Source organism: Equus przewalskii, chromosome 1 (assembly GCF_037783145.1).
Source record: "Equus przewalskii isolate Varuska chromosome 1, EquPr2, whole genome shotgun sequence".
Taxonomy (NCBI): domain Eukaryota; kingdom Metazoa; phylum Chordata; class Mammalia; order Perissodactyla; family Equidae; genus Equus; species Equus przewalskii.
Window position 1 is genome coordinate 99,768,927 of NC_091831.1, and position 24,520 is coordinate 99,793,446.

General features: G+C 42.6%; 3 long non-coding RNA genes across 8 annotated transcripts in view; 2 read left to right on the forward strand and 1 right to left on the reverse strand.

The window, feature by feature from the left end:
* The window catches only part of LOC103562241 (uncharacterized), a 224,079-nt gene that overhangs the window by 131,553 nt on the left and 68,006 nt on the right, over nucleotides 1–24,520 (forward strand). Inside the window, exon 10 of one of the 5 annotated variants that reach the window (XR_011539873.1) lies at nucleotides 15,168–15,295. The exons of the other annotated variants lie outside the window; for them this stretch is intronic. This is a non-coding gene — a long non-coding RNA (uncharacterized lncRNA). Of the gene's footprint in view, nucleotides 1–15,167; nucleotides 15,296–24,520 lie in introns of those variants that run through there. 5 annotated transcript variants of the gene reach the window in all.
* Nucleotides 677–2,273, forward strand: LOC139083279 (uncharacterized). The gene is made up of 2 exons (XR_011539876.1): nucleotides 677–1,459; nucleotides 2,092–2,273. It is a non-coding gene; the product is annotated as an uncharacterized lncRNA (long non-coding RNA).
* On the reverse strand, nucleotides 11,437–23,350 carry LOC139083282 (uncharacterized). 2 transcript variants are annotated; one of them, XR_011539884.1, is made up of 3 exons: nucleotides 23,240–23,347; nucleotides 21,042–21,141; nucleotides 11,437–14,325 (listed from the first exon to the last, which is right to left on the reverse strand). It is a non-coding gene; the product is annotated as an uncharacterized lncRNA (long non-coding RNA). The 2 variants fall into 2 exon arrangements; XR_011539890.1 differs by lacking the exon at nucleotides 11,437–14,325 and adding an exon at nucleotides 17,565–20,106 and having other exon boundaries at nucleotides 23,240–23,350.

The following is a 24,520-nucleotide window of genomic DNA, read 5'->3' on the forward strand; positions in this document are numbered from 1 at the left end:
TTTAATTTTCATTATGACTGTAAAAATAAATTTAAAAAAATTAGCATCTAGAATTTCTTTAATAATGCCATCGTTTCAATTTTATGAAGTCTGCATGTTCTGTTTTAGGGTTTATTTTGATCAGGAAATAGTCCTTTTGGTGATGGAATATATCAAGTAGCTTGATAGTAATGATATTGGCTCTGCTCGATTCAAAATGCCATTCTGAAGAGCAAAGGGTAGCATTTGTGAAAAGTGTTAGGCTACAGTCAGTTTTTCCTCCTGTCTGTTATTAATCTTTTACACTGTTAAAGGACACACTGTAAAATGTGTTCTGCTGCCCTGTTTTAAGGAAACTTTAGTATTTCGGAAGAATAGTCATTTGCAATATCTTCAAATGTTTTCTGAGCAGTCTTTGAAGGTTCAGTAAGGATAGTTAGACTAGTGGCTTCCGTCTTGCTTTTTACCTTTGTTATTGTAATAGATGTGAAAGGCACACCTTCCCCCAGTGTGTGCTGACGCATTGGTTGCTAGAGAGATTCGAGAGCACCCTTACTATTTCCCTGGTACTTCCTCCACGGAGCTGTGGGGTCACCAAACACATGCAATTTACTTGTGGCTGGCTGCTGAAGGGCCAAGTACTGATAACGCAGAAGGACTTCCCCAAGAGAAGGTATCCAAAGCCACCAGTACTTGTGCACAGCACCCAGTTGATTCCAGGTCAGCTCTTCTGGTCCTTAAGCCCATTAGTGGAGTGGTAACGAGGATGCTCAGCCAATGTTAAGAAGAAACCTGCGGAGGGACCATCACAGTAGATGCTGTCAGCCCAGGTCCAACAGGCTGACCAGCTGGCAGAACCCAGCTTTATACCCATTTGTTGTTTTCTTAGCTTGTGCTTCCCTATTTGCATATTCAACTAACTTTCTTTCATTCAATCCTCTTGCAGGAGGGCATAGCATGTCAGTCAGAAAATAGCTGCATGTTGAATCTGTTTGATGTATTGCAAATTTCTCTGTTCTCTGGGTTAGACCCCCAGTTTATACACAGAGATGCTGAGGGGAACATGCATTCAGGATAATGCTCAAACTGGGACTCTCAGACACCATGGATGGGAATGTCAATGGGTACCACTGCTTTGTAAACCGGCTGGCGGCACCTACTAGAACTACCTATACTTGTATCCTTTCATCAGATAATTCTACCTAAGAGAAATGAGTACATATGTGACAAGCATAAGAACGTTCAAATTGACATTATGCATGATATCTCCAATAGAAAACACCCAAATATCCATCAACAGTACAGCTGACCAGCAAACTGTGGTATTTGCATACAATGGAATACATCACAAAAATAAAAGCAACAAGCTATTGTATGAAGAAACGTTAGGTGAATCTCACAGACCTGAAAATGAGCAAAAGAAGCCAGAATCAAAAGACTATATTCTGTGTAATTCCGTTTATGTGAAGTTCAAGAACAGGTAAGACCAATAAATGGCAATGGGAATAAGAATGATGGTTATTTCTGGGTAGTGGGTAGTCACTGGGACAGGCATGAAGCAGCCTTGTGGGTGCTGGGAATGTCTGTGTCATGATGTAGGTAGTGCTTACTTGGCATTAACTTATGAAAAAATTCATTGAGCTTTACACTTGAGATTTGTTTACTTTATGTATATATACATGTTATAATTCAATTAAAAATAAGGAAGACTATTCCTCACTGACAGATGTTTGTGAGAGCCAATTGCTTGGTATTCCAGCCTCTTTGGGCTGCACCAGGAAAGGAAGGAATAGGATAGTTTCTCAAGGAACAAGGAAAGTGTTTATCAAGTTTGGGTTTGCATCACACAAAATTATTGGATTGGGGCAGATTGAGCTCCTGAATGGCTTTTGCTATTGTCCTAGGTCTTCCAGATGACCTCTTCTCATCCCTAGGTTCTTAATGCCCCACCCCAAAGTTCCTGGACAGTCCAGGAATAATGCACCTGGGCAGTCCAGAACATTATTAGTCCTTGGCCCATCCTGCTGTCACTATCTACTTCTTGTGTGTCTGGCTCGCTGGACTGGGAACTCTCAAGGGCAGGATGTTGTTTCCTTGTTTTTGTTTCTACAGGGCCTGGCACCCAGTACTGGCTCCACGAAGAGTTAATGAATTTGTGAAACTCGTGTGGTTCTGAACCTCATCTTTTGTCACGTTTTTGTAATTAACAATTGTAAAATGCAAATAGATAAATATATATATATATCGGTCAGCATGAACACAGCTCACAATGAACATGGTTCATTTGCTCCTAACTGCTTGTCGTGTCCTATATTTCCCTTATTCTCCCATTATGATCAATCTGTAAAAATATTTTAAAAAGATCTTGTGGAGGGAGAATAATAGAAAACAAGAAATTTGTAAAGTCTGACTCCTAGGAAAACGTCTTTCGTTTTCCAAGTCTAAGAGGAAGGCATCGGTTCCATTTTTCTAGGAATTCAGAGAAGCTTTTGTCTATCCTACTTACGACAGAACTAGATGGAGCCTTTATGAGGACCTCTGGCACCCACTGAAAGACACATCCCACTGGCCTTTTAGAGCAGCCCAAGCTGGCAGAACTCTGTCTAGCAGGATGGAGTTGGATGTCCCCACAGCTCCTCTTCAAACTTCTCTCCCAGCAAAGGTTGGAGCTTGACTCTGATCTCGAAATGCTGACTATCATTGGTTGATGTCATTCTATGACAACTGAACTTAGCTTACCCTCTTAGCTTGGATCTGGTGTCTCAGCCCAGAGGCAATGTGCTGGCTACTCTCTGTGTGAACTCTTTGGAGTGGGTCTGCTTTCTGGCTTCTTGAGCTGCCTGCTTCAATTCATGCCTAATTTACTGACCTCAGTCAGGAAAGCACTCCTCTTTGCTTGGATTTACCAAATAATAGTCAAGCCTGCTGGTTTACTTTAACCTCACAGGCTTAAATTAGAGAAATTTGGTCCAACAACGTAGAAGCAAGGAGAAAGGGTTATTGACCCTTCAGGAGAGGGGAAGTTTAGCAGGCAGGCTTGCATTGCTTCATAGGGCACTTAGGCATTTGGGGATGTGGTCCTTATGTATTTATTGTTTGTTTAGTTTGGAGATTGGAGCTGAAGGAATTGGTGGTCTCTACAATGAGTTAATTTTCAGCATAATAGGGATTTTTTTTTTAAGCAGCTTCTTCATGTTGTCCATCTCACTCTCAATATGGGTGCTTCAAAGACTACAGAAAGGCTGTTATAGGTTGAATTGTGTCCCCCCCAAAATATGTTGGAGTCCTCACCCTTGGTAACGTGGAATATGACCGTGTTTGGAGGTAAAGTCTTTATAGAGAGAATCACATTAAGAGAAGGTCTTTAGGCTGGGCCGTAATGTGGTATGACTGGTGTCCTTCTGAAAAGGGAACATGTGGACACAGAGACAGACACTTAGAGAGAGAGAAGATGATGTGAAGAGACGTGGAGAGAAGGCAGCTCTCTCCAGGCCAGGAGAGAGTCCTCAGAAGGAACCAGCCCTGCCAACACCTTGATTTCAGCCTTCCAGCCTCCAGAACTGTGATGATACAATTTCTGTTGTTTAAGTCACCCAATTGGTGACACTTTGTTACAGCAGCTCAAGAAAACTCAAACAAAGACTTATGAAGGATTTTGATTACAGGACCTAAAGTAGGCTGGTGAATATTGAAAACTTTGGTACAAATTAAGGCCTTTAGAAAGAAGGAGGTGAACAGGTCAAAGAAGCTTGGAAACTCTGATTGTTTTTTAAGTAAGAGATATGATCTGCAGGGAAGATGAATGAGTCAAAACCAGCCCAAGGAAAACTACCACCTGAATAAAGAGAATGACTAAGGTAACAGTAATCCCTCCGCCACCAGGTTCTGGGATGGGCATTTGTGAGTTGCTCCATCTCCGCCAGTGGGTTTGCTGACCCTGGAGCCATGTAAGCAAGTTCTCTCTTTCTTTCTTATTGGTCATGGGAGTTTATTCTTTTTCAGGGTCAATTGGATAAAAACAGTTGCAAAGGCATTTTGAAGAATACACATGGGGTGTTGGACTACCCTTTCTTGGCCTGAAAGTATGGCAAAGGGATCAGGAATCACAAAGAAAACCATACAGCTTAGCTTTTATTCTTCAACAAACATTCCCTGAGTGTCTGCTGTGTTCCAGGTGCTGGCTGGGTGCTGGGGCCCATGCACGGTTGACTAAAAAACACACAGTCCCTGCCCACATGTACTTGGACCCATTGTTTAAGAAGCAAGCTTAGACCTGAGCTGCACGGGGGAAAGCTTAGATTTGCAGAGGCAGGAAAAGACAATGTTTTAGTAATTTGAGCGGCAGCAGGCTGGGGAGGAAACAGTGAGGATGAGGAATGGGGAATGTTTGGGGTGCTGGCGAGACAAAGACCCCCAACCCACGTCTTTGAGTTGGCTGGTACTTTTCTGAATTCACACGCAGCCATTGTTAGCTTTCCCCACTCAGACACTTGCCTGGTCTCCTGTCAAAGGTGAGCTCTCAAAAAAAGAGATGGGCTTTGAATAGCAATGTCTGTATTCCCACTGCTGATTCTACCCTGGGCATGAGAAGGAAGTGAGTGAGCCCCAAGACTGGAGGAAAAGCATTTCTTTGGCATATTTCATTTGAAAAGGAATGTTCATTCATTTGTTTCTAGATGGTTCTTTCCTCCCACCTTGACGAAAATTAATTTTTGAAAGTGTATTTCCCCTCAGCAGGTATTTATCTTGAAACAAAGACCAGCCCTTAAAAATGTGTTGCAATATGTACCCTCTTAGGCCTGAAAATGGAGTCTTGAAGAATCTTGTAGATACTTATGAGATTCATGAAAGCCTGGCTCAGCATTACCTCATGCTCTATGAGACCGCAAAGGGGCCAATTCTCAATGGAGAGCTCACCATGTAGATAGGCTATAAGCATGCAACTACCCTCAGATTTCTCCTGCTTCCAGACAGTGGGCTTTTACCCTCCTGAGGATTGCTGGGAAAATCTTCAGAAGCTGCCAGGAGGCCCAATAGCCCTCGGGCACTTTGAGAAGGCATGAAGCTGGGAGGGGCTAAATCTACATCCCACTGCAGGCGTTGGTTTTCCCCTGGGGTGTTATACCCAGTCCATTTCCTTCTCTCTCTTTCTCTACCCGACCCTTTTCCCTCTTCTCCTACCTGTATATTTGGGCTTTCCAGCAACACCCCTTGGTTGTAAGCACCTGCTTGATTCAGCCCTTTAAGCTGAAGGAATTCAGACCCCTGTTAAGTTAATTCAACAAGGAGGCCTTTAGACAGATGTGGCGCTAATGTTATGGGGGCCCACGTAAGCAAACCAAAACCTAAGCCTGTAAATGCCTCTAGGTTACAAACTCAAAACACTAAGGACAATCAAATCATAAACAGTCAATTAGGCTTTAACCTATAGCCAATCAAATAATTTCCTTTCTTTGCTTCTGTACTTTCTCTATATGAGACTTTTCTCTGGCTCTTGTCCAGGGAACACTCCTAACCATTTCCGGTTTGACACTGCCTAATTGGAATTGATTTTTGCTCAAATAAACTCTAAAAATTTTATTGGTTGGTTTATCTTTTAACACTCCTAATCTTCCTATCTGGGAATTTGAGAATTCCAGAATATCACACTGGATGGAATCTCTGACAGAAGATCTGTTTTTCAGGGCCAGCCCGGTGGCGCAGCAGTTAAGTTCGCGTGTTCTGCTTCTCGGTGGCCCGGGGTTCGCCGGTTCGGATCCCGGGTGCCAACATGGCACCGCTTGGCACTCCATGCTGTGGTAGGCGTCCCATGTATAAAGTGGAGGAAGGTGGGCACGATGTTGGCTCAGGGCCAGGCTTCCTCAGCAAAAAAAGAAGAGGACTGGCAGTTAGCTTAGGGCTAATCTTCCTAAAAAAAAAACGAAAACAAAAACAAAACACAAAAAGATCTGTTTTTCAGTATTAGAGCAGCTTTTCATTACCCATTGGATATATTAAAATGATCTATAAAGGTGAAGGAAACCAGAGAACTTTAAACCTGAGAAAGGAAACTGACTTGATTTTTCATTCCTTACGTAGCTGTAGAAGCCTGTACATGTCCCCAGCCCTGGGCTAGATGTGGAGGTAAATGAGACTCCATTCCTGTCCTGAGACCTTAACCATGTAGTACGGGAGAGAAACATCCAAGTGATTACAGTACTGTGCAGCCCTGTATCATAGGGGTTCTCCCAAGAGGAAGGAGGGACCTCTGCAGGGGACAGGGAGCAATAAACAGAGGGATTCAGAGAGGAGCTGGTGTTGGAGCTCAGTGAGTAGGCCAGCCATTGTTGGCCAGTTGAGAAAGGAGTTTTAGGCAGGAAAGAGCAGAGAAAATGTTTGAAGATGTGGAGAGCATGGCGTGTCCAGCAAAGTGCAAGGCGGGGGAGAGTGAAGCCAGCAGGTAGGGTATGATGGAGGTAGGGGCAGGATAGAGGGCAGAAAAGGTGGATTGGGCACAGATCAAAAAGAGCCTTATGTAGAGTCTGGAGTTCATCACGCAGGCAATGAGCAGCATTAGGGGTAACCATAGGGTAGGGTTTGTGTTTTAGAAAGAGCCTGCTGGTGGCAGGTTGGAGGTGGATTAGAGCACCATGAGCCTGGAGGTAGGAACAAGGCTGTAAAAGTCCAGTCTGGTTCCAGCAACCTGGGTGGAAGTGATGTGGCCTCTGCTAGGTCTGTTACTGTGATGTCAGGTGTATTCCTGCTGTAATCTCACCCTCTTACACTGAGAACATCTAATGGGATGCACTCCACTTACTTCAAGATTGACCAGACCAATTGTTTCGTAAGCATACTAGTGGCTCGCTTGGGTATCCTAACTTATCCTTTAAGTTACGGTTATTGCATGGTTGTTGCAACATCTCCCGTGATGGGGACACAGCAGAGAATGAAATGGGCCAAAGTCCCTTTCCTGGAGGAGCTTACATTCTAGTTGAGGGGGACAGAGCAGAAGCAAGTAATCCACATGATGCTAGGGAGCAATGAAGGTGTTGGTCAAAAATAAACATGGGAGGAGACTAGGGAGTGCCGGGGTGAAGTGGGCTTGCAATTTTCAATAGGCACCAGTACGGCTTCAATGAGGTGATATTTTAAGACACTTGATCCCTGAGGACCTTCACTTCAAGGGTTAAGCTGTAAAGGGAGGCCACCTGTGATCCAGTCGTGTTTGCAGCGGTTCCCTGGGCCCTAATGGTGCCAAGAGGCTCTGCTCAGTGTCTCCAGAGTGAGCAGCCAAGTTGACCATAGAAGGCCTACCTCTGGTGACCAGGCTGAAAGAGGTTCTAACAAGCACTCTCTCTTTCTCAGCTTGGACTGCTCCTGAATGTTCAAAACAACTCACCACTCCCTTCTTAAGGGCCCCAATTTATTTACTGAAAAAGAAAATGTTCAGCTCAGCTGTGGAATCTGTTTTCCAGCGAGGCCCTTGGTCATTACTCAATTTTCCAGCTGGTTTGACTTATCAGGACACAAGCAGGTCACCGGACTGGCCCAAGGCCACACAGTGAGCAAAGAGTTCAGCCAAATATAAACGCAACCTTATTATTATTATTTTTTTAAGTTGCACAGTTTATAGGAACTCTGTAGTTGTGGCAGATGGAATGCTAGTCACATTCACTGAAAACTTACACAAGGAGCCTCAGTGAAGAACTCCGCATCTGGCTCAAGGAATATGTATGAATTGGTTTTCCTAGTGCAGAAGACAAAGCAGGAGAATGCGTCCCAATTAAAAGATCATTTTGCACATGACTTGAAGGATCCCCCAATCAGAGGTCATGGTTCCGGGGCAGCAGCATTTTGGGTTGGCATCTTGAGATCTCACTGCAGGCTCTCAGCCTTCCACAATTAAATGATCTTTTCTCTTCCTGCCCCCTTCTTCTTATCCCCTTCCCCATCCCCCAGCACTTTCAAGTTCATAACCAAACTATTACAGTGCAAGGGAATTTATGGGTACAAAGTGCACGCAGTTGCGGGTGAAATCTTAGTGCTAATTGCTGTGAGGTTGAGCTTGACATTAGTTTAGAAAATTTGAAAAGCGCCTTTTGGGCATTCTCATTTGTGACTCTCCTTTATGTTTGCATTAACCTTCAGGTTAAGTTTTTCAAGCTAATACATTCAGCTTTGACTATCTTTTTAAGCTACAGAACCCTATCTTCAAATGAAGATTAATGCAAAAACTTGGTGTTGCTTTCATAGACGTTCCATTGGATCTCTGCCCTGTAGACCTCTACATTCTCCTCCCCACCCATCAGCACCCCTTAGTGACTCAGGATGGGACCTTAGGCAATGGCCTTCAGCTCTGTGAGCCTCAGCATTCTCATCTGTCATTTGGACACAATTACATGTACCTCACGGGATCCATGACGATGAGTTTTCATGAAATGATGCACTACAATATGTGTGTTTTTTTGCCCACAGTACCAAACAATTCTCCAACATCAGCTGGGTATCCTACAATTCAATTCAATCCTGACATTATCTGTCTGGAGACAGCCTCAGATTCCACAGCTTAAGGGCTCAATATTACAGCACTGCTCCCTTCCCTTCAGATGCCAGTTGCAAGTATAGGTTGTCATCTGGGCGTCTGACCAGAGATAGACCAGAGGTTCCCATGACCTCCTCCTTGGGTTCAATTAATTTGCTATAGCGGCTTACAGAACTCAGAGAAACATTTTACTTACTAGAGTACCAGTTTATTGTAAAATGATATAACTCAGGAACAACCAAATCGAAGAGATGGACAGGGCAAGGTATGGGGAAAGGGCAAGGAGCTTCTGTGCTCTCCCCAAGCAGGCCACTCACCAGCACCTCCATTCATTCACCAACCTGGAAGCTCTCCGAAGCCCATCCTTTCCATTTTTTTGTGATGGCTTCGTTATAAAGCCATGGTTGGTTAAATCATTGGCCATTGGTGATAGAACTCAACCTCCAGCCCTGCCCGCCCTGGTTGGGAGGTGGGGCTGAAAGTTCCAACCCTCTAATCATGTGATTGGTTCACCTGGTAACCAGCCCTCATCCTTAGGTTACCTAGGGGCTTTCCAAAAGTCACCTGATTAACATAAATTCTAAGGGTTTTGGGAGCTCCGTTCTAAGAGTGGGGATGAAGACCAAATATATATTTATTATAAATCACAATATCACAGGTATACACAGTGACTTGCATGCTAGATGTTCAATTAGCCTTCCCTTCCCTGACTCATCCTTATTTGGGCTCTAATTGCACCATTTTTATTTTTTGGTCAACACCACTGCTTAAGCCGATCCTTGGATTCCCGGGGCTGAAGATCTGCTCACGCCCTTTCCATTCCCTGATGCCACTCCAGACTAACCCCCTTCACCCCAGGGTGTTCATTTCTTGTTTTTATCCTTTTCCCTGTCTTTTTAGGCACCCCCAACACTGTCATTCCAGATCATTTCCTTCTGGGATCTCTTTTCCACCCCTCCTCTCCAAACTCCCTCAGCCACCAACATAACTTTTTTCCTTTTTAATATGAAAAATTTCAAACACGTAAAAGTGGGATGGTATAAGAGAATATTATAATGGATACCTAGATACCCATGAACTAGAATTAACATTTTGCCATATTTTCTTCATCTTATTTTTATTTTTTTCAATTGAGGAAGTTTCACCCTGAGCTAACATCTGTTGCCAATCTTCCTCTTTTTGCTTGAGGAACATTTGTTCCAAGCTAACACCTGTGCCAATCTTCCTCTGTTTTGTATATGAGTTGCTGCCACAGCATGGCTGATGGGTGGTGGAGGTCTGCACTGAGATATGAACCTGCAAACCTGGGCTGCCAAAGTGGAGTGCGCTGAACTTCACCACTATGCTGTGGGGCCGGCCTCACCATCTTAATTTTTTTGCTGAAATATTTTACAGCATACCCAAGAAATCATGACTTTTGTCCAAAAATAGTTCTCTTCGAACATATGCATCACTAAAAAATAAAAATATTTTATTATATATTCATAGTGACATTATCACACCTTACAAAACAAAAACCACGTAATTACTTAATGTAATCTACTGCCCAGTCCACATGCAATGTCTTTTAGTGTTTGGTTTGTTAGTATCCGAATCCAAATAAGGTTGACATGTTGCGTTTGGTCCTCACGATCACTCGTACCCCCTTCCCAAATTCCTTCTGCCAAGACAAAACCTGACCACTAGGTTTATAGTCTCCTCTTCTTTTCCCCATTTGGGAAGAGATCAGAAGGCAAAGTCAGAGATTAAAGACAATCCCCATCTTGGCAGGATATTTTGATCACTTTGCACTGCATATTTGTAAGTCTAAAGCTCTGCATTTATAATTTAACATGTAAAGCTTTCATTCTTTTGGGAAAGAGACATCCTTTTAAAGCCACTCTCTGAGGATCATTGTGAGGAGAATTAAGATGGTGCATGCAGAATGCTTAATACTGCTCAGCACAGAAAATCTTGAAAAGGTTATGGATTCATAATTGGTAATGATGATAATTATGACTATTGTATCTCAGAAAGCAAGTCTTAGGGTGAGCAGTCCTAAGTTGGAAATCTGGGTTTTCTGTTTGTGATCAGGCATGTTACCAAAGGAACGTCTGTAAGTCTCCCTTTCATTAATCATGAATTGAGGAAGATAACATCACCTGGCACTTTGAAGAAAAGAGATACCGTAGATAAGACACATATAACATTGCTGGACTTAAAATAGGACTTCAGTAAACGGTACTGTATATGCCTTATATGTAGAATATAAATATTATATCTTTCATTACCATCCATCTTATTTCTCTTTCTCTGTCTCTCCCTCCCCCCTTATCCTTATCTTCCTTATCTTTCAATTCCTACTATATGTAGGTAGGAATCCGTATATGTTTCAAGATATACATAGTATAGTAGACTGAATATTTGTTTAGGATTTTAGGTCTGGACTCGTCTTTTAGTAGCTATCTAGTCTTAGGCAATTCTCTCTACCTGCTTGAACACAGCTTATTCATTTGTAAAATAGGAATAATTGTATCTGTTGTGAGACCCTTACAAGGTCAGTGTAATCCTCACATAGGTTCCACATGGATGAGAGGGCTCCTCTGTGAATGGTAAAAGTGACTGCTGACGGGCTGAGTCCAAGGTACACAGAATGGATTTTAAATAAATGAATACAAATTCCAGTGGTATGATTATATTCAGGAAGTAATTCATATGTATTGTCTTTTAAAAAAATCTTGTTAATCTTCCTGGGTTTACTTGCTTTTCTCTGCCATTGAATCATTCCACCAGGAATTCCTATGTTTTGAAAGCCAAGAACCACAAAATGCTACAGGTGGGCTGAATCTTGGAGATCATGTGTGAAGTAGGAAATCACCTTGATGCAATGCTGCCTCCAAGTACATTATCATGCAACCCTCTGCAGAGGTTGGGAACATAAAGACTCGAGTGCTGAATTTAGACGTTTGAATCACGTGGTTTTAATAAACTGGTTTAAAACACACAGTGAGAAGCAAGGGGAAAGAGGTGGAGGATTAACACACCTAGCGTGGGTACAAACAGGTTATGAGGAGACCCAGAGTTGATAATGAACGAGGGGGCCAACATATGGAAGGTGCCCGAGGCAAACACACTTTGTTTTTGTGAGACATAGAGACAAGTTTGCTTGGTCACAGCTGTAGCTTACCAGTTGGCCTGCTGGAATTTATCTTTGTGTCTTAGGCAGAGGACAGGTAGATCCCAAATCAGTGTTCCCAATGAGTGGCCAACTTAAGGCCTAGTGAATTTTGAGTGTCCCAATATACTTGGTGTAATTTTGAATATTCCATCCTTCCCCCCTACTGGCAGTGCTTGTGCTCCACCTACTTCACCTATCTTTAACGTGTCCCACCAGCTACTTGTGTCTCTACTTTATTTCCTCTATCCTCATTGGTCTGTTTTTCTTGTTTTCTAGAGTCAAATTGAACATCCTTAAACAATACAGCGGACATATATCGCAACATCGCATCATGTACTGCGATTCTTGTGTGAAACAAGCCTGGGCTGAGGACCCAAGCTCAGAGTGGGAGAGGCAGGACTAGACACAGCTCTTCCTGCTCTTAGTCCTGCACACCTTCCGCTATTCCCTCACCTTCCTCCTGTTCTCAGATTGAGATAAGGAGGCTTGAGGGAAAGAGTGTAGACCAGGCTCAGCCATTAGAAACAAACAAGCTGCTCAGCACCACCCTGGCTCTTTGGAAGAATTTTGGAGGCAAAGGAATATCAGTGCATGTCAATCTTTTGCAGGCCATAAGACGTAATGGAGAAAAGCCAGATAGACCTGGGTTGAAACCCCAGCATTTCCATTTGGCTGAGTCACATGACACTGGGCGATTTGCTTGACCTCCCTAAGCAGCCTTTCCCTAGCTTATGAAATAAGGGGAATAGAGTTGGGAGAATTATATGAGAAAAGGCATTCAAAGTGCTAATTGTGTAGACTGGCCCTAAGCTGAGTCTCAAACAAATGTGAGTTCTGTTGTTTTCCACATACTTCCTCTCATCTCTTCATTTGAGGCTTCAAATTGTCCCCAAGCCAACAGTGTTCATTGTACTCATCAGACTCCTGCTGCCATTTTGACTCAGGGTGGCGACAGGGGACGATGCTGGGTTTGGGGGCCCCTCTGGTAGTGGAGGAGTTTGCCTTATGGTGGGAACTCTTCTGCTGTGGGTACCATTAGCTGCTTTCCGCGAGATCTCTTTGAGAGATGCTTCATTCTAGACCAAGAGTCCTTCAAAGGACACATTATTGCACTTGGGGCTGACCACCATGGCTGCCAAGGCAGCGTTGTGCACAGCAGGCCTTCTTGTTCCTTTAGAAGCACTCTGAGCCCCCGGGGTAAAGTTTCCTGTAAGTGTGGGTGTTAAAATGGTTTGTTTTGGTGTTGTTTTTGATATGCACAACTCCTTCCAGAGGCTAAGAAACGAAAAGCCCTGCCAGAAAATCTTCACAGAGGAATAAATAATATCATAACCGCATCTGAAGCCCAGCCGTGCTTCTCCATACTCTCGCCCCCAACACCGCTTCTCTGGTCTCCCACTCCAAACTTGTAGAGGTTTCAGCAAAGAGGCGCTAGGCGGAAAAATGTTCCAAGGCTGTCTTGGCTTAGCAGGGCCCGCCCATGCTAGGATGGGGAGAATTCCAAGATAAACAGGCTGCATTATCACTCCAGACTTTCTTGGCACGAACAGCCCATTTCCAGCCCCAAAACATATTTTGTGTGGATAATGGACAGCCCGTCACAGAGTAAACACATGAGGAGTTTGCAGGTGCTGTGTTCCTTTGTGTTCGCCAACCAGATGTTCTTCTCTGGGACTTGCTTTTAGGCCCCCTGGGCATCCCGAGCTGAACAGAAATGTCACTCTTTCTTGCCCTTTTAATGAAATAGAGCAAGGTTCTCGTGGGAGATTTCCCAAAATGAGCTGTGGGTTTCGCTTGCAAACTATTAATCTATTTGTGTCAATTTCTTTTTTTCCCCCCAATCTGGAGTAGGCCAAGAAACACCAGTCAAAATAAACATGTAAATCTTGACCTTTAAAAAAGTAACTACTATAGCAGAGCTATAAAATTTACCAGGGAACTCAGGCTGCACAATTCATGCCCGTGTCCTCGCTCTGGCTTGGCATGGGGTGCCGTGGGCGCTGCTCACACAGTACTCCAAACCCAGGCCAGGGCGTAAAGGTGCCAATGCTGTTTCTACTGTTCCTGGTCAAGATGTCCAGCATGTTGGGGACACTTGTGGGTATTTGGATGGCATGTTCTCTCTCTTTTTGGCCAAGCATGCTGTGTACCAGTGAGTCCGTTTGGAGAAGGCTGAGTGCTTCTAGAATGTCTGACAGATTGAGGGAGGCAGTGAAGTGAATGAACTTAGGTTTAGGAACTGAGTCTCCTTCAAAAGCCACTCTGAAGTTCAATCTCATATGTCATTAGCCTAGGAAGTTTCCAGCTGGTTCTTGTTGAGCAAGTGTTGGTCCGAGGGCTGAACTGGCTTGACCATAGCAGGGGGAAGATTACATGAGGACCCTTTTGGTATTAAACTTCAGAATTCCTGGGGCAGAAAGGAGCTCCGCATTCTTCCATCCCACCTTCCCCTGTACTGAAGTAGCATCAGGCCATCGCTCCTTAGTTTCTGAGTCTTAGCATCATCCAGTCTTCCTAGGATATGCCCAGTGCGAGGCAGCTTGGGCTGCCTGGGCATCCTGCTGCATCAGATCCTCCAGTGTTTCCCCAGCTGATGATAAAAGGAGGCAGCTTTAAAACGTCCTAGAAGTTAAAGATTGATTGTGGCAAATATACACCGCATGGCTGGCTGCAAAAGAAAGTCGATGTCATATGTGCTGTGTGCTCCTCAAAGCACTGTGGTTATAAGATCTTATTTGATCCTAATTAATAATATCTTATGCTACCATAAGTAGTTGTGGTTTATGAAACACTCTGGCTTACTTTATTCAGGACAAATTTACTAGGCAGGTGGAATTAGGCCCCTTTACAGGCGAATTAACTTGGTCTCAGTGAGTTTATGCGATTTACACAAAGTAATTTGCCAGTCGGTGGCAAAACCAAACTCAAACTTCGACATTTTAACTCTAAATCTCGTGCTTTCCCCAGCAGGCTGAGAGATCAATGGGGTAGGTGCCATCATTCATGTGTTGTAGATGAGAACATTGACCAGAGGTTAAACGACTTTGCCCACAAAAAGTAGTTTGTGACGGAGTCCAAGAAATAACCTACGTTTTCCTACCCCTAGTCCAATCTTCTTTCCAGGTCCCCAGGAAGCTGTGAGGGGGGATTTGTGATGGTAAGAGAGAGTTTGTGATCATAGGAAAATAAACCCATTATATAAATTCTATCCTAGTGGTGGTTACAAATTTGTAGTGTGTATATAATATCATTAGGCATAAAATAAAATAGCGGCCAAAAAAAGTCTCTACTGCTCCTCTGTTCCATTTATGGAATCTACCGTCCAACTATCCCTTTATGTTATTATAATATTTGTGTGTAGAATATGTCTACCCTGTGAAAGCAGTAATTTGGATTCAAAATATGATGGGTAATTATATACGGGAGTTGCACTTGAATTTCCCATCTACCCACAGAAGTGATGGAGTCAGTCACAGCCTTTTGATGAAATGCCTTTGTTTTTCTTTTCAGTTAGAGTTTTATGGACAAGATTCAAGGGCTGCTCTAGACTGACAGAGAAAATGGTGACTCGGGAATTAGTTCTGTCACATGCAGAAGGACTCGCATCCGTTGCTGTCAGTGTGCATTCAGACGGAGAAGCACATGTACGGGAGATGCAGCAACTCCATGTGACGAGACCTGCTTGGCAGAATGCGGCTATTAGATTTGCTTGGACCGCATCCAAGTGCCCTTGCTGAATGAAATACCAAGGGCAACTCATTTCTAAGGCGCAGACCCTTCCTCCCCAGGCCAGGTCGAGGGTCCCTGTGCTGGAGCTTCTCTAACACCCGCCACTTATATTGTCTGGCCTTCCATCTCTTTTGTCAAAGCTTTATATGTCTGTTTGCATCATGATTTATATGCTGAGGGTCTAACACAGTGCCTGGCATTTGGAAGGAACTGATGTGATGCTGTTGAATAAATGCTTGGAGGAATGACAAGCAAACCTGAAACATGGCGTTATAGTGATGGCCTGTGTATCCCCGTAGGTCGAACATTCCAACATTCAATCAAAACTCAGCCCAACCTGGAGGACTATAGTGTTTATTTCTCTAAGCAAAATGGAATAGCTCTTTCCTTGTTGATGGACTTGCTCTTGGAGCAGATTTAAATGTTCTGAACTTTGCTTGATAAAGTTTGAAAGCACCCTCACTGTGGACTGAAATAAGTCAAACTCCTTGTGGAGCTGCCAAGATCTTCCTGTTGATGCCTAACTCTGTGGTGTGGAGTCAGGTCATCTGCCCAAAGCACATTGTTCTCCATGCACTCCTGTCCCTCTGCTCCTTAGCACGTCTTGCTCTCCATCAGGAATGTCCTTCCTCTACCTTTTTGCCTGAGAAACTCCTATGCATATTTGGTGACCCAGATCAAATGCCATCTCCCTTTTTTCTCAAAATGTTTAAAATTCCTCCCCACCATTCCCACCTCTTGCTGGTAACTTTGATAGCATTTTATTTACGTAATAATTTTGTATTGATCACAGTTTATTGGAATTATTATAAATCTTTGCCTGGATCTCTTTAAGGGCAGGAGCTGTATTCTATTAATTTTGGTATCCTCCGAAGGCAAGGAAAATGCCTGGTACAGATTAAATGCTTAAATCTCTGTTGGATAAGCAATTGACTGACTGTCTGAATGAATGAGAGAGAAACAGAAGTAGAATGACTATTACATATTTTTAATTTATGAAAAAAGATGAGATGTTTTATCCACAATTTTAGATCAATAGACGTTCCTCGAATGATCTACCAGGTGACAAGCTTCTGGAATACCAGCCACCCAGCTCAGTTCCTGGCAAATATTAGGGGTTTGTTAAAGTTCTGTTGACTGGATGAAATAAATGCATGAACAAATGGTCTGAGATTGTCCTGCAAACACGCAGGTTGACCTTTGGCTTCATTTATTTACTCACTTAGCTGACGTTTAGCAGTCTTTTATTATATGCCTTCCTCCATGCATTTCTTTTCCCTGTCCCTGTCTGATCCCTGAGCACTGGGGATACTAATACCCTTAAGATATTGTGAAAGATGATATAGGGAAGTTTAGAAACTTTGTGAAATATGGTGTCAGGTAAAGGCTCACTGGCTATTTTTAAATCTGACTTTCCTTCCTCGGGTTTCTAGCATCCGAGATCATTAAAAATAGATAGCATTTTAGGCCATTTTAAACACCTATCTTACTTTATTTCCACCATTAATTTTGCTTTTTCTTCCTGCGGTTCTCTGAGGTTGAAGAGAGAAACCTCAAGGTCACTTTCGGCATCAGTTTCACTGCTCAGGGCCCCCATTCCTATTTGTAGGTTACTTTCTTCTCACATTATGCACCTGTTCATGAAAAGATTGTTTGCAAAACCATATCTGATACTTAAAACTTAGGATTCTAAACCTTGAGACTCTGAGATTAACAGAACCACTCAAGTGTTTGGATTTAAAATGCGGAGAGAATATTCAGGTAGATGGTCTATCTGATGATGAGTTCTAATTCAAGCCTTTTATTGGTATTAGCATTTCGACATCAACTAGACAGCGGAACAACAGTCTCTTCTCTGATCCTAATAATCTCTCCCTTTAATAATCCATCTGGGGCTGGACTGAAAGTCCTTGCTCACCCCAGCATCAATGCAGCTCAGACCACATCCCCTGCTTTTTATTTCCTCGCCCATTTTGATTTGCTTCCTCATAGCATTTGCATCCATACCTGTTTTCCTTTCTGGATTGCAAGTTTCTTTGAGGCAAGGACTTCCTTATTTATCTTCTTCTTCCCACCCCAAAGCCCACCATAATGTGTAATAAATGTCTGTTGAATAAACACAGACTTTCTCAAAAGGATAATAGACCCTAAAAAGGTACCAAAGACAGAGGCATCCAAGTGTGTTGACATTTTTATTCTGCTTGCATCTTGTTCACACCAATGACTGGAGGCCTTGCGTTTTGCCCTCCCTTCAACCTTCCTTTTCTCCTGGTCTGAGCACTCTGTGTACGCTTGTTAAAAGAATGAAAATGTTGACTAGCGGCGTCACTGTCAAATCTCAGGGAGTGAGGAAACAAGCCTCGGAGGGCCTGGCTCTGCTTTCAAAGGCACCAGGCACAAGGCTGCTGGTGCAAAGCCCCTTGTGAAAGACAGGCCTGAGTGCTTGACAAGCTGCAAAGGCATACGCTTTCAGTTTTGCTCTGAAACAGTGTCTGAAATCAATACCCATCGCTCAGAACGTGGTAGAGGACCGCAGGCTTGAAGGGCTGCCTCTGACATTTCAAGAGCATCCTGGCTGTCCCCAAGGGTGGTCTGGCTTCATTCAAGCCCAATGTGGTGCTGGGGGTGGGGAGAGCCTGAGCTGGTTGCTTCAGAAATCCTGGAGGCGGTTTCGATCTGTGAAAGCCAGTGGGGAAAAAAGAAGATCTGACACCCTTGGCTTGTGTTTTCTTCTAGCAGGGCCTGTTTTAATTCATCAAATTGATTTGTAGAGCTGATGTCATAAAAAGAGTGATTCATCTTGCTGCTGGGCAAGAGAAATGAAGCAAAACCGGCCTTTCTTGGCAGATCTGTAGGGCTGACCCATGCAAGAGGTGGATGTCTGGCCTCCCTGGTGGGCAAGGATGCCCATGGGCAAGGACACCAATGAGCTCCTCTTGTATGTTCCTTGAGATAGCATGTGCAGAGTCCGGCACAGTGTCTGGTGTAGTGTTGATGCTTCCAAGTGTTAGAGCCCTTCTTCAATGTCACATCAAAGTCTTCAATTGGAATTAAAATAGGTGTGTCCCCATTTGAAGGAAGACATACATGAGGCCCATGTATGTTTATGAGGTAGGGAGCTATGTTTGGCACTTCTCATTGGGCCAGTTAGCATCCAGTTTCCCTTGTGGGGAACCCGCTTTTCTCTCTGATCCCTTTTTTTACTGCAACTCCCAGCAGCCCCAATTATTTATCGAATGTATCCTGAGACTCATCTCTCTCCTGAATTACATAACAGGGCATCCTAATTGGTCTTTCTGTCCCCAAATTCTTCTGCCTCTAACTAAGTCCCTCTTCTGCTTTCAGAGTGCTCATTATAACTCAGACAGGATCATCCTCATTCCCAGTTATACTTTCCAATGCTTCTCATTATTATTTATAGAGTATTTCCAAAAATATTTGAATTGAGTCATTGCTTCTTTGCCTCAGCCCACATACCAAGCCCTGTCTCTGGCCTGCCCTTTTCATAGATTTCTTTTCTAAGAATGTAGGACTATTTGTCCCATCTCAGACATCACTGGACTGTTAAGTCACTTGCATGGCAAGCTCTTCTCCATCTGTCAAAACTCTGCTCAAAGGCCATTTCATTTCTGTAACTCTTCACGCTTCTCTGACATGAATAATTAATCATTCTACCCCTTTCTGATCCCTCATAATGTTTCATATACCTTTATAGTAATATTTACCAGTGTGATTTTATTATTAATAGTCATTTTCATAAAATCTTCTACAATAAGCTGTGAAGGCAGGAATTCTACCTTAACTTATACTTGAATTTCTTGTGCCCATCATGGTGCCTGCTAGCTGTCTAGTGGGTGCTTTGATAAAAGTCTGGAATGAATCTTCAAATTTGAGGCACGTAGGTCCCTTGGGTTTGACCATCCATGAATATAACATATTGATATTTATTGGTTACTGCTGCCACTTTGGAGGTTGGCTATAGATATTATGCCATCTTAAAATCAGGTCCCATTGGATTCTGGCATTAAAAGTTTCTTAACATGCTTCTGATCAATGTACTTCTTTTGATTTGGAATGGTGCTTCTTAAATTTTTTTGTTGCCAAAAATTCTGGGCCCTGATGCATGCAAAATTCTGCGTATATTCATAAAGTGTCCATGGACTTCCTGAAGTCTATCCAAGAGGTAGACTCACTTAGAAATCTCTAATGGAAAAGAAATTTTCAGAAAGAGGACTCCATCTTGATTTTTTTGCTTGATGACTTATCCATAGGGCAGATAGGCTTATCTATGGAAAAGCTAGTTCTGATGATTTGTCTTTTCATTACCTGGGACCAGCCTGAGACTAACTTGTCAGGCACTGAAATCAGCATGATCCTCGGGTAGTTGCAGGATTTCATAAGACTGATCTAAGTCATTGCTTCCATGTTAACTTGGCTGCAAGAGAAACCTTCAGTCTCTTCATCTCCATTCTCCACCGGTGCTGAGGCATAATTCCTGATGGACAGGAGCACAGGCTCTGGAGTCAGAGTGTCGGGGTTCCAGTCCTGGCTCCACTAAGGGGTGTGACCTTGAACAAGTTACTTACTCTCTTTCAGCTTCAGCTTCCTCATCTGTAAAGTGGCAGTAATACAAATGGCCATGGGGGATAAGATCACAGTATGCCACATCATAGAACATCAAAAGATCTATGTAGAAATCTTGGCTTGGTGCCTGGTACAGCTTGAAAAAAATGAGCCATTTAGCATGATTACTTTTATTTGATGCTCTTTGCATTAGCAGTCATCTCTTCTAGACTTGGTCTTGATTTATTTTTCACCCATTTGATAAGTGTTAATAATTGGTGGAAGAGAAGGTTGTGATTTGCAATGTTTAAAATTGCCATACTTTAAAATAACACACATCCTATAAATCAAATGATTTTAGGAGATGAAATATCAGGAGGAAAAAAGGCCAACCACCAACTTAGAGACTGATGCTTGTTAAATTTTAAGAAATTAGGATCAGAAGGTTGTTTTATGTGAAACATTTGTTCAATATCTTTTGTATTTTCTTAAAGCACAAAGGTAACTACCTATGTTGGTAAGTGATTAGTGTCCCATTCTTTCAGTTTTTCTTTACTTTTTTGATTGTTCAGTAGGCAACAGGAGATGAAAGCAAATTCTAATCTTAGTTCTCATATGATATCAGAGAAACTGACTGAAGAAATATATTTGAATTGATTATTTAAATAGTTTTGACTATGTACCATGTGCCCCCACTGCCTTTGAATATATTGTCTCACTTAATTTTCATAAATCTGTGAGACAGTTCTAATTACTTGATTTTAGACACGAGGAAATTAAGGCCTGGAGAAGTTATGAAAAGATTATATTTTAAAAAGATACTTTTTCTGTTGAATTAATATTAATGCAGCCTTTTGTCTGGTTTTACTGATTTCGGGCAAACTGGATTGAGGGAGGGCTGAGTCACTGACATGATAGATGAGTTCTCTCATTTGAATATGGGGATTTTTACAGCCTACTCTGTCAGGAAAAACATTCCCTTGAATTCTGCTTTTTGTTTAAAACAGAAATCATCACGTTAAATGCTTCTGATTTGGCTGCAGAGCAAGCAACAACATGCCCTCCAGAAATGTCAAGGAGGAAGAAGCTTACCGCATGGCAAATTGCCTCTACTTCTTGTCCAAAATAGACCTTGACTGAGGTTACGTCAAAGTCTGTTCCATGTTCCTTTGGTGGAGTTTACAGATGATCTCTGTGGGGTAATAAACAACATCATTTGCCTAAATATTAAGAGGACACTATTCTACGCTTTGTCATTATTAACGCATTCGAAAAAGGAGCTTTCTGTAAAGGAGTTAGAAGCATTTTTTTTTTTAAATTTTTTTTCCTTTTTCTCCCCAAAGCCCCCCTGGTACATAGTTGTGTATTCTTCGTTGTGGGTTCCTCTAGTTGTGGCATGTGGGACGCTGCCTCAGCGTGGTCTGACGAGCAGTGCAATGTCCGCACCCAGGATTCGAACCGACGAAACACTGGGCCACCTGCAGCGGAGCGCGCGAACTTAACCACTCGGCCACGGGGCCAGCCCAAGTTAGAAGCATTTTTATTTGTGTGTGGTGGGTTAGAGCAATGGTTTTTAACCAGGGCTCAATTTAGCCCCCCAGGGGACATTTGACAATGTCTGGAGACACTTTTGGTTGTCACAACTGGGAGTTGCTACTGGCATCTAGTGTGTAGAGGCCAGGGGTTCTCCTAAACATCCTACAGCATGCAGGACAATGCCACCCACACTCCCAACAGAAATTTATCCAGTCTAAAACGTCAGTAGTGCGGATAAACCCTGGGTTAAATTAAATTGCCTTAAAATCTCTTTGACATTTCTAATCTGAACCCATTTAAAAATATTTCTCTCTTGTAGCACAAGCAGAGTTAGTATGGTGTTAAAGTCTGTGGCTTTGTCTCAACTCCCAAGCCTGAGGAGCTGATCAATGCCTTGGATTTTTTACTTGTTGTCAGTTATTGACTTTTTCTCAATCTCTGGTATGGGAGCTCTTGTTGCTGAGAGATGCTCACAGAATGCTGCAAGAGATGAAGGAGAGCTTGAACCATGTACCACCTCCCTGAAATGTGCCTTTAATTTGATAGAGAAAAATTTTCTATTAAAATCAATTTTACTCCAGGCCAATGAAGAGATTAAACAGACAGGAATAGACGATCTCGCTGATAAGAATTAGAAATATGACTTGAGTATTTTGGAGGAAATTATTTATGTGTTGACTAGATTCCTCTCAAGTCATTTAAAATCTGAGTGTTACATTCCTGAGACTAAGCATCCCCCATCTACCTGCCAAACCTTCTGGGTGTTTCTCCTGGCACTCCATCTTCCGTCTTCAGTACACTAAGTGAAATACAGATGCTGTGTGGTTATCTCGTGTCAGATTTCAAACTGACTTCCCAAACCTTGTCGGCATTCATGCATTCATTAACAAATTAATTTTTAAAACCATGTTTTTTAGGCCTAACATATTTCAGCACTCTGTTAGCTCTTGAGAAATGCAAATGTGAACAGAATGTGATTCTTGCACTTGAGAAACTGATGAAGCCTAGTAGAGAGAAAGATTTTTAAGCAAATATTTACAATTAATGGGATTGGGGCTATACAAAGAGAAATGCAAAGCACCCCGGCAACACACACAGGACAAATTCTGTTTAGGGAATTGAGAAAAATTTTATGGACAAGGTTATAAATGAACTGGGTATGGAAGAAGGCGTAGGAGTTTTCCAGGCAGAGGAGTGACAGACAGAGGCAAGAAGATATTAAAGATCATGGATTGATATGCTATGGCAGGAATATGGTGTGAATAGGGATGGATGGCAGGAGATGAAGCTGGATTTTGTCCTCCAAAATATGGTGAGTTCTTTAGGGGAAGGAGCTCTGCCCTATTCTTCTTTATATCCCCAGTGCCTGTGACAGTACCAGGCACATAGCCTCTCATCAGCATCAGCATCAACATCAACGCCAACAAGGGACTGTAGATTGTACGCACCAAGTCTCTAAGCAGAGAAACAATTGGTTAGAGTTGGAGGTACTGGGCGAGGGTAGACAGGAACAGAAGTAGGAAGTCTGGTCATAAGGAAATGAGAGCTGGGCAAGTCGTGATAAGGACCACAGCAGAAAGAAAGAAGGCAAGAGGAGGGATTCTAGAAATATTTGGTAGGCAATCTAATAAAACTTGATAAATAAAAGAAATTGAAGAGTGAGATAAGGGGTAGTTGGAGGTGCCATCATTCATAGTGTACGCAGAGTATTCCCAGCACGTCTAACTTTCACAATGTAGTATTTGAGGTAGTACCTTTAGATGTGAAGAATAAACAGTCCTCTGGTTTGAAGATATTGGTCTGAAGATTTGCTGGCCCTCATGGTGATTGCCTTCTGTGCTTTGTCTCCAGAGACCTTGGCTACTGGCTTCTGATCCATCTTGCTTGGTTTTGGCATCTCTTGTGACCTCATAGTCTCTTTGCCTTTCTGGTCCACCACTCCCAACTTTAATCACAGACTTAAACTGTTGCCTGATCTCTAGACTCTGGTGACAACCTACCTACTTGCTCTTCTGGCCCGCACCAAACTCATTGCCCAAGCACATCACATGCAAGAAGAGATGAGTGAATCTTTTCATCATTTTGATGATAAAGCTGGCAGTCTTTTTACATTCCAACTACCAAGGGAAAGTGAATTGTAACAGAGTAGCCATAATATTAAATTTATTAATATGTTTATTTCTACCAAGTTAAGTTTTGAGAACCATTCTTGTTATTAACACACCGATCTAGGACATTTTTGGGTATGAAATTAACTTTAGCCTGCACAGCAAAAAGAAAACCAAACAACAAACTCTGCAAAGACCAGATTTGTTGTTAGATTTACGTTTCCGAGTCTTTCAGGAAATAGAGCATAGCAGCTCTTACTGTCTTCTCATTTTTATGTTTGATGGTGCCAGTAGATTTTCTAAACATTTATTTTAAAGGGAACATACATAGTGAATTCCTTAAATGTAGGACGATTCTGATTTTATTTGCTGAACAGCTCCTACTTAGGCATGGCTCAGTATAACAGAATGCATTTGAGAATGCATTCCTGTTTAAAATCAGGAAGTTTCTTGTAGCATATTTCCAAATGAACAGCATTATCTGGGAAAGCACATAGGCCAATGAGATGTGGGTTTCACTTTCCAGTTCACCATTTTCTTGTTGCAAGATACTTAACTTCTCTATGCCTCAGTTTATAAAATTAGCATCCCGGGGTTTCTGTGAGTATGAAAGGAGAGTGTATATTGAAAGTATCAGCATGTTGTAGGTCCTTCAACAAAAGTTGGAGGTTCTGGCTCGAGGTCTGGCTTATGTTCAAGGAACACCTAACCACATAACTGCCCTCATCCCCTCTTAATGCACAAAGAATTTAAACTAGTCAGTCAATCTGGCACAATGTGGTCATAAAGATACATATATTCTCCAATTTTGGTCTTTTTATACGTGGAAATTGGGTAGACATGGAACCCAGAGACTCAGAGTTAATAATAAGTCGTTCAATCCATGGTGTACAAGGCAGGGTTGGGGCCAGGTTGTGAGGAAGGGAC